The sequence below is a fragment of the Dasypus novemcinctus genome, chromosome 22 (assembly GCF_030445035.2).
Source record: "Dasypus novemcinctus isolate mDasNov1 chromosome 22, mDasNov1.1.hap2, whole genome shotgun sequence".
Classification (NCBI taxonomy): Eukaryota; Metazoa; Chordata; class Mammalia; order Cingulata; family Dasypodidae; genus Dasypus; species Dasypus novemcinctus.
In genome coordinates, this window is record NC_080694.1 from 60397407 (window position 1) to 60405094 (window position 7688).

At 37.6% G+C, this 7688-nt stretch overlaps 1 pseudogene; it reads right to left on the reverse strand.

Annotated features, from left to right (window-relative positions):
* Positions 1 to 226: 226 nt before the first annotated feature.
* On the reverse strand, positions 227 to 1291 carry LOC101423412 (olfactory receptor 2M3-like; annotated as a pseudogene).
* Between the last annotated feature and the right edge of the window lie 6397 nt (positions 1292 to 7688).

Consider the following 7688-nt stretch of genomic DNA (forward strand, 5'->3'; position numbering starts at 1 on the left):
ACTAGGCATACTTGGATATAGAATAAGTTTGAGTTTATGCGCAGGCCATATTAACAGTACAAGTAGATCAGTAAGACTCTGGTTTATATACTAAGGAAAAGCATTTTAAGAAGTTTTAGTTAGCTATATAACATACAGTTTATCTGTTTATTTAATTTTCCTTTTCATGAACATTAGCTGATTTATATTCAAAATCAAGATGACTATACAAAAAGAGCCATATATATTAATTAAGTGGATGTGTAAAGAGTCTATCAGCTCTGATTCCTATAAATATGTTAGTGAATTTGTACTTTCTTGCTATTTCATGTTTCTGAAATAAATATGTGCTGGAGAGAGAGTTAACAGAGAAAAGATAACCTTTGTGTCTTATCCAATTTATCCTCCCAATGCCCTACCTTAGCACCTTCACGAATGCATTGGCCATGTCTTTGTTGTGAAGGCTATAGATGAGGGGATTGAACATGGGGGTGAGAATGCTGTAGAACGTTGACACTATCTTGTCCTGGCTTGGGGAGCAATTGGAAGTGGGACACATGTATGTAAATATCACTGCTCCATAATACATGCCCATAACACTCAGGTGCAAGGTACAGGTGATGAAAGCCTTCTGCCAGCCCTCCCCTGAGCTCCCACAAATGACAGCCAAAATCACACAAGTGTAGGAGACAATGATGAGCAATAAAGGCAAGAAAAGCATCACTATACAGCAGACAAGCACAAGTGTTTCAAATGTAGACATATCCATGCATGAGAAACAGAGGAGGACAGGCAAGTCACAGAAGAACTGGGCGATATTGTGGGAGCCACAGTAGAAGGACAAAGTGGCTGCCACATCAACCATCCCATTAAGAGATCCAAGGACACAGGAAGAGGCAGGCATGAGTTTATACGTTTTCTGGCTCAGGAGGTGGGGTTATTGAAGAGGGTGGCAAATAGCAACATAGTGGTCGTAGGAATTCAGCAACCAAGAGGGACATATAGAAGAATATCTGTGCTTCACAGCCTGCCACATAAATGGAATTCCTGCCAGACAAGTAGCTGTAGGCCATTCTGGGGACAGTGGTACAGATGAGCATGAGGTCCTTGAGGGAGAGCTGGCTGAGGAGGAAGTACATGGGCATGTGAAGACATGTGTCCAGGTAGATGAGGAGAACCAGGAGAGTATTTCCCAAGATTGCCCCTGTGAAGATGCCGAGGACCAGGGAGAAGAGGAGGATGTGAACGGGTGTGTACTAAACAGTCCTAGCAGGCTGAAGTCGAGGTTAAATGTCTGATTTGCCCATCCCATGATGGGCATTTCTTTATCTAGAACCACAAGAAGTTATAAAAGGTAAACATCTGATTAGTGACTTTCCCACTGCCGACTCTGCATCGCAGTCTTCAGAAAAACATGCAGTTCATGCGTAGGACTGTGTACTGACTGAATGTGCAGATTCTTTGCAGTCAGTAGGATCAGTCATACTCGGTTCTACAACTACTAACTTGCATCTCCTTTGCCAAGCTATTTCCACGTGCTTACTTTACTTCCTTCAAAACAGGAATGATGTTTTTCATTTTATTTATTTTTAATTAGGAAAGTTGTAAGCTTGCAGAATAATCATGCATAACATATTTGAATTGTTATAGTTATTTAAGATGATATCAGATATAAACCATGGTACCTGGCAAAAAAGCATTTGACACCTCAAGGAACATATAACATAGATTTAGGTATGAGTTTATTAAAATATTTTATATCAATATTAATGTATTCTTTAGCAGAGGAACAAACCATTTTGAAGTATTGTGAGGCAGGATAGAATAGGGAAATAAGTGGGAGGGACCAAAAATCCAGTGAGCTACAGAAACTCCACCTAATAAAATATGATAGGTAACAGTCTTCTGACTTGCACAAGCAGGTTGTCTGGGGGCAGCTCACAGCATTCACCCAGAAGCTGTGTCATCAGAAGGCAACTTGGGGCAGGAGGTGCACCACCACTGCCCGCCCACTTTCATATCACCTCTTGTGGCAAATTCCTGCAGAGCCAGAAGCCAGTCACTGCCAGCAACCCTAGAAATCAAACCATCAATGACTCTCCTCCACTTTTGTCTCAAATATGACAATTAGAGCAGAGCTGACTCCCCCAACCCAAAGCCCCTAGAAAGAGCAACCCTAGAACAGAGTGAGTGCATTTCCAATGGAACTGTGACCACATTCACAAGTATGTACTTTTCCCTTATTAAACTCTTTTCAAACTTTCTTATTACCATGGTGCATCTTTGAAATCTTATCATTTAATTAAGACCCTGGAAATCAGCACCAGCTACATATTGCCTGTGTTGCAAAGTAAAGTAACTTGAGTAATAATTTGTTTTTTCCAAGAGATATTACTATATACATTCATATAAATTTCATTTGTGGACAAAATTTACAGATTAAGTAAGACTATGAGTTATACAATAGGTACCGATAGTGAAGTACAAATATGGAATAGCATGTGACTTACACAAACAATTAATACATCATTAAGAAGTGACGGTGGATGAGAAAAAAGAATATAAATTTTCTATTTCAGTTTGTGGATAGCAGTATCTTGAGATTTTTCTTCACACTCTCAACAATGAAGAAACTTTGAGAAGATGTGGGCAAGGTACATAAATTCTATACTCTGTGCTTCTGCCAAAATCACCTAAATCAGGATATACCAAAAGCCTAGAAAGATCCCTCTCACTGTAAAGCAAGACCATGCTACCTTTTACTGCTCAAGGAAAATTGTTTTGCTAAGGATTAGACAAAAGGAAACTGAACATCACATGTTTTTCCATTGTTGAAACAGCAATGAAGAGAAACCTCATGGCATGATTTACTTTAGCATTACAGGAAGGGTGTTCTTTCAACCTGCTCTCCCCTGATTCAATGCAACTGCTTAAAGATTGAACAGGTTCCCGGTGTTGCCTGAAAATACTGTTGAACTTCACCTTTCCTGGTCTCTAGGCCTCCTGCATATGTAGTGTTGCCCCATTCAGAGAAAGTTTTTCAGGGAAAGAGGGAGGACATCTTTAATCCTCCATATTCTCAATTCTCTCTCTGTTCTTTCATGTCTGCCCATGGAGGAATTACCCTGAAGTCAAGCAACCTTAAGTCGGGGCCCCTCACTTAGCCCCATTACAAGGACCTAGCAGTTCTGTATTCATAATGTTGTATTCTTTTTTCTGAAAGAGGGCCTCAAATTTGAATAAGCTGCAGGTGCAACAGGAATTGGACCTGAGATTGTTCCACCTCCCTAAGAGAAGGCCCACACAAGGCTTTCATTCCAGAGGCTCTCTTCTCATCTGCTTAGTGGCTGGTTGTTCAGGTGAGTTTGCCTTGCACTCTAAGTTTTGTTAAAAAGAAGATATTTCTGGTTTTCCCCCATTCTCATTCTTTTTCCTCTGGAGATGGCAGGTCTACTCTAGATTGCCTTCCCCTGAAAAAAGAGTGGTGAAATGAATAATGTGGGTGAATGCTTTGCAGGAGGAGACCGAGTCCTAATTTTTGCTTTGGTTCTAATCTTTTTAATGAGAACTAACTTAGAAAATTGATAAAAATCAACATTTAGCCTTTTCTTTCTAGAATTGTACACTGGGTTTTAGGGCCAGAGGCCATATAATAATTGTACATATCTTTCCCACCTAATAACACCTCAGTTTTACTTTGAAATTTTATGCTTAATGAGAGTCTTTGAAATTAACTGTGCAGGTAATTGCAATACAAATACACAAAGTAAGACCACTCAACAAAATCAAGTCATTTGGCATTTATTCAGCCAATACTTAAATATTTTCCCATGTTAAGGGTTTATTTGGAAGACAACAAAGAATCAGTATCCCTATAGTAATGACAGCATGAGCTGGTATAAATTTTATTTTTCAGAGAGCTGTAAAATGATTTTCTAAACAAATGGTTAGAAAAAGTATATGGGAAAAATTTTACCTAAAGTATAAAAACTAATCATTTAATACAAGAATTTATACTACTGATTTCAAACTCTTATTGGTATTAATAGGATATTTCAACTAATAATTTATAGAGATTGTCTGCTCCTTTCTCATACTGTTCTACATTTAACTTTCAGAAGCCTATAACCAAAATAAAATATGCATATTTTAATAAGTCAAATCCTCACCTATATCCTATTCTACAGAAGCATCCAGTTTTTGTAATTTCCTTTTGTTTTTCCTTCTGATTACATTCACAATATATGTTTATTCCTCTAATTTATGACAGACAATATCTGACTTGAAAGTTAAGTATTTGTTTCACTTAAATGAGAATTCATCTCCTTTTCATTTTCCTCACTACTTTTGATTATTATAGGTTTTTCATATTTGTTTCTTCCCTTGGCTATCTTTCTAAGTTTGTAAAATATCATTAAAATACTATTTCTCTTTTCATTTGATTTATGAGGGAGAAATTTGAGCACTGGTTGCTTCACCATCCCTTCCATATCCAATGAGTGTGCAAGTTGATAATATTTATTAGTATGTCTGTACAAAGATCATATCATGTTTGCCTATCAACTCTTTTAAAAATTAGAGATTTTGCAATTTTATGATCATGTAGGTAGTAGCAGCACACGTTCCTCTCTTTATAGAGATAGACACATAGGTCTGTAGGCCTAAAAGAGCCTCTGAACTGTGAGCCTTGGGCTCATGAGCAGAGACTGAAAAGGAGAGGCTTAGATTTGGGTGGGTTAGTGGAGCACTAGCTCTACAATGGGACTACTGAATATGAAATAATGAGAGCCTTATTTAGGGGTGCCAACACCCCAGCAGAAGGCTTAACCCCTTAGTCAATTTGATCTCTCCCCCTAGAGAGCAGTACTCTGTTCAGGTGTTTGTTGTGTTTCCAGGTATGTGCTGTGCTCTGCATGGGAAAGGGAGAAGGGAATGCCTTTGGCGCTGACTGGGACAGCATCCTCATGAGCAGATCTTCAAGTAAGGCTCCTGCTTCAGAGACTGTTCCATTTCCCCAGTAGAAATACTGGCAGGCTCTGAGCACCAATATGCTGTTGGGTTCTGTGGAGACGTTAAGCTCCTCATTTCACCATCGTATGTTTCTGTGCAATTCCTGACTGTACTCATCTGTGGTTTTTCTTATTCACCAGAAGATATCCATGTGCTTTGATCCTCCCATATATTCTTTGTAATATTTTAAATTTGCAAATATTTTCTTCCTCTAAAATCATTTTCCTGGTTTATTGTTACATATAGTCCTCCATATTCCTGCACTGGGATCCCTCCCATAACATTCTATACATTACTCTAGGATAGCACTTATCAAATTGCATTGTAACACTTGATTATATATGTACATGCCAATATAGTTATGGATATGTTATGTACATGTATGTGTATGCTCTTATCTTTGTGAGAAAATAAATACTGGGGTAATAAATATAATAACTACTTCATTTTTGCTGGTGTCTCTAACCTATTCATTTATCTGTCCTCTCAAAATATTAACAACCGCAGTCGTCTTCAGTTCTGTGGTTGTACAACTCAGTAATCACAAATCACATGATCAGCTTCTTCATTTCTTAATTTGTTCCTAATGGCCCTAGTAAGCCAGTCATACAAATTTGTTGTTAATAGTAATTCTCTCTCTAATATTTGAATTGATGAACACTGAAGTATGTGATTATACCAAATACCATGATTGTTCACTTTGGATGGATTGTGTGCTTTATTAATATGTTTCAATAAAACTGAATTTAAAAAAAAACTCATCCAACCAAATACCTTCCTTCTTATTTCATAATCCAGAACCCTGATCCCTGTGCTGATGGCTATTTTTCCTGCTTATTATGCCTGAGCATTCTTGAATTTCTAAATCATCATAAATACATACGTTAATGACCATCACTGTCAAAAGCTCCAGAGACTTCAACTTAACATTCAGAGTATTCAAGGCTTATTCTCCTTTCTGAATGAGGTCTAATATTCCATAAGAAATGTGTACTTCATCCAAACCAGCACAGCGCCCTTCCTTGAAATATGCTGTTAGGTAAAAGAATTTAAGACATTTGAAATAAGGCAAAAAGATGGTGTATAATAAACTGTGTTTATTAAATATTGAATTAGAACAACAAGAAATTACTTGATCATCTATGGGTCTTTTAAATGTTTCATACTCAATCTAAAATGAGAGAACCATATGCATGTAAAAACTACAAGTTCATATATATATAGTTCATTAAGTAACAATAGGACCAGTATTAGGAAATTATTGCATTAGAAATAGACTCCAGAAAATATTGTTTAAAAAATGGAAAATAACCATTTTATGGGTGGATGTAGAGAACTTGGAACTCTTATTCTCTGCTGGTGCAAAATAGTCCTGTCACTGCGGAAAGCAGTTCCTCAAAAAGTTAAACATAGAATTTGCATATGAAATGTTGTAGCAGTTTGATATCATTTATGAATTCCAAATATAGATTTGGATTATATTTGTGAACTGGTCGGTTCCTTGGCATAATTAAATTATGATTAGGGCCTTGATTTAGCCTTATCAGTAGGATGTTGAGTCCTTGCCCCCTTGGTGGGTAGGAACTCACAAATAAAACTACATGGCAGAGCAGTGGAATTGTTGGAGTTTTGATGTTGGAGTCTAGACTGGAATTTTGAGCTGGACCCTGGGTAGTAAGCACACAGAGGAGCAGAGCAGCTGAGCCTTGGGAGAACTGAGCACTGGAGAGAGAGACAGAGCTTGTATCCTGATAGTCTACAGCTGGCCTTGTAGAGAGAGGAAAACACTGGAGAGATTCATAGCCTACAGCTGACCTTGTGAAGATGACAGAGGAGATGAGCCTGTAGAGAAATGAGCTCCAGCCAGAGAGGAACCCAGGAAGCTTGAACTGTGACAGGCATTGTCAGCCATCTTGCTCCAACATGTGGCAACAGACTTTGCTAAGGAAAGTACCTTACACTTCATGGTCAGGTAACTGTAAGCTTCTACCCTGGCCCCCCCACCCAAATACCCTTTATAAAAACCAACCTATTTCCAGGATTTTGCATCAGCACCCTTTGACTGACTAATACACCTGGCAATTTCATTCCTAGGTATATGCCTCCCCCAAAAAACTTTGGAAAGCAGAATCAAACAGACACTTGGACATCAGTGTTCATAGAATCAATATTCACAATAGCCAACAGGTGGAAAAACCCAAGTATCCATGCCCAGCTGAATGGATAAAGCAAATGGGCATATGTATATACATTGGAATATTGCTCAGCCTTAAGGAAGCATGACGTCCTGATACGTTACAACATATATGAACGTTGAAAACATTATGTGAAATTAAACCAAGCTAGATACAAAAAGACAAATATTGCATGATTCCACTTATATGAGATACATAGAATAAGTAAATTCATATAAACAGAAAGCAGATAAGAGGTTATCAGAGGATGGCAAGGGGAGGGGTATGGGCCTTTATTGTTTAATGGGAACAGATTTTCTCTTTGGGAAGATGATGAGTATTAGTAATGTCTAATTATAATGTAAATATAACTAATGCCTCTGAATGTACACTTAAACTATTTAAAATAGCAAATTTTATGTATAACATGAATAACATGAAATTTGCTACTTCAAAAATAAAAAAAAAGTTTAAAAATAAAAGGGGATCATTTTAAAAAAATCAGATCCCAGAAGCCATGCATAA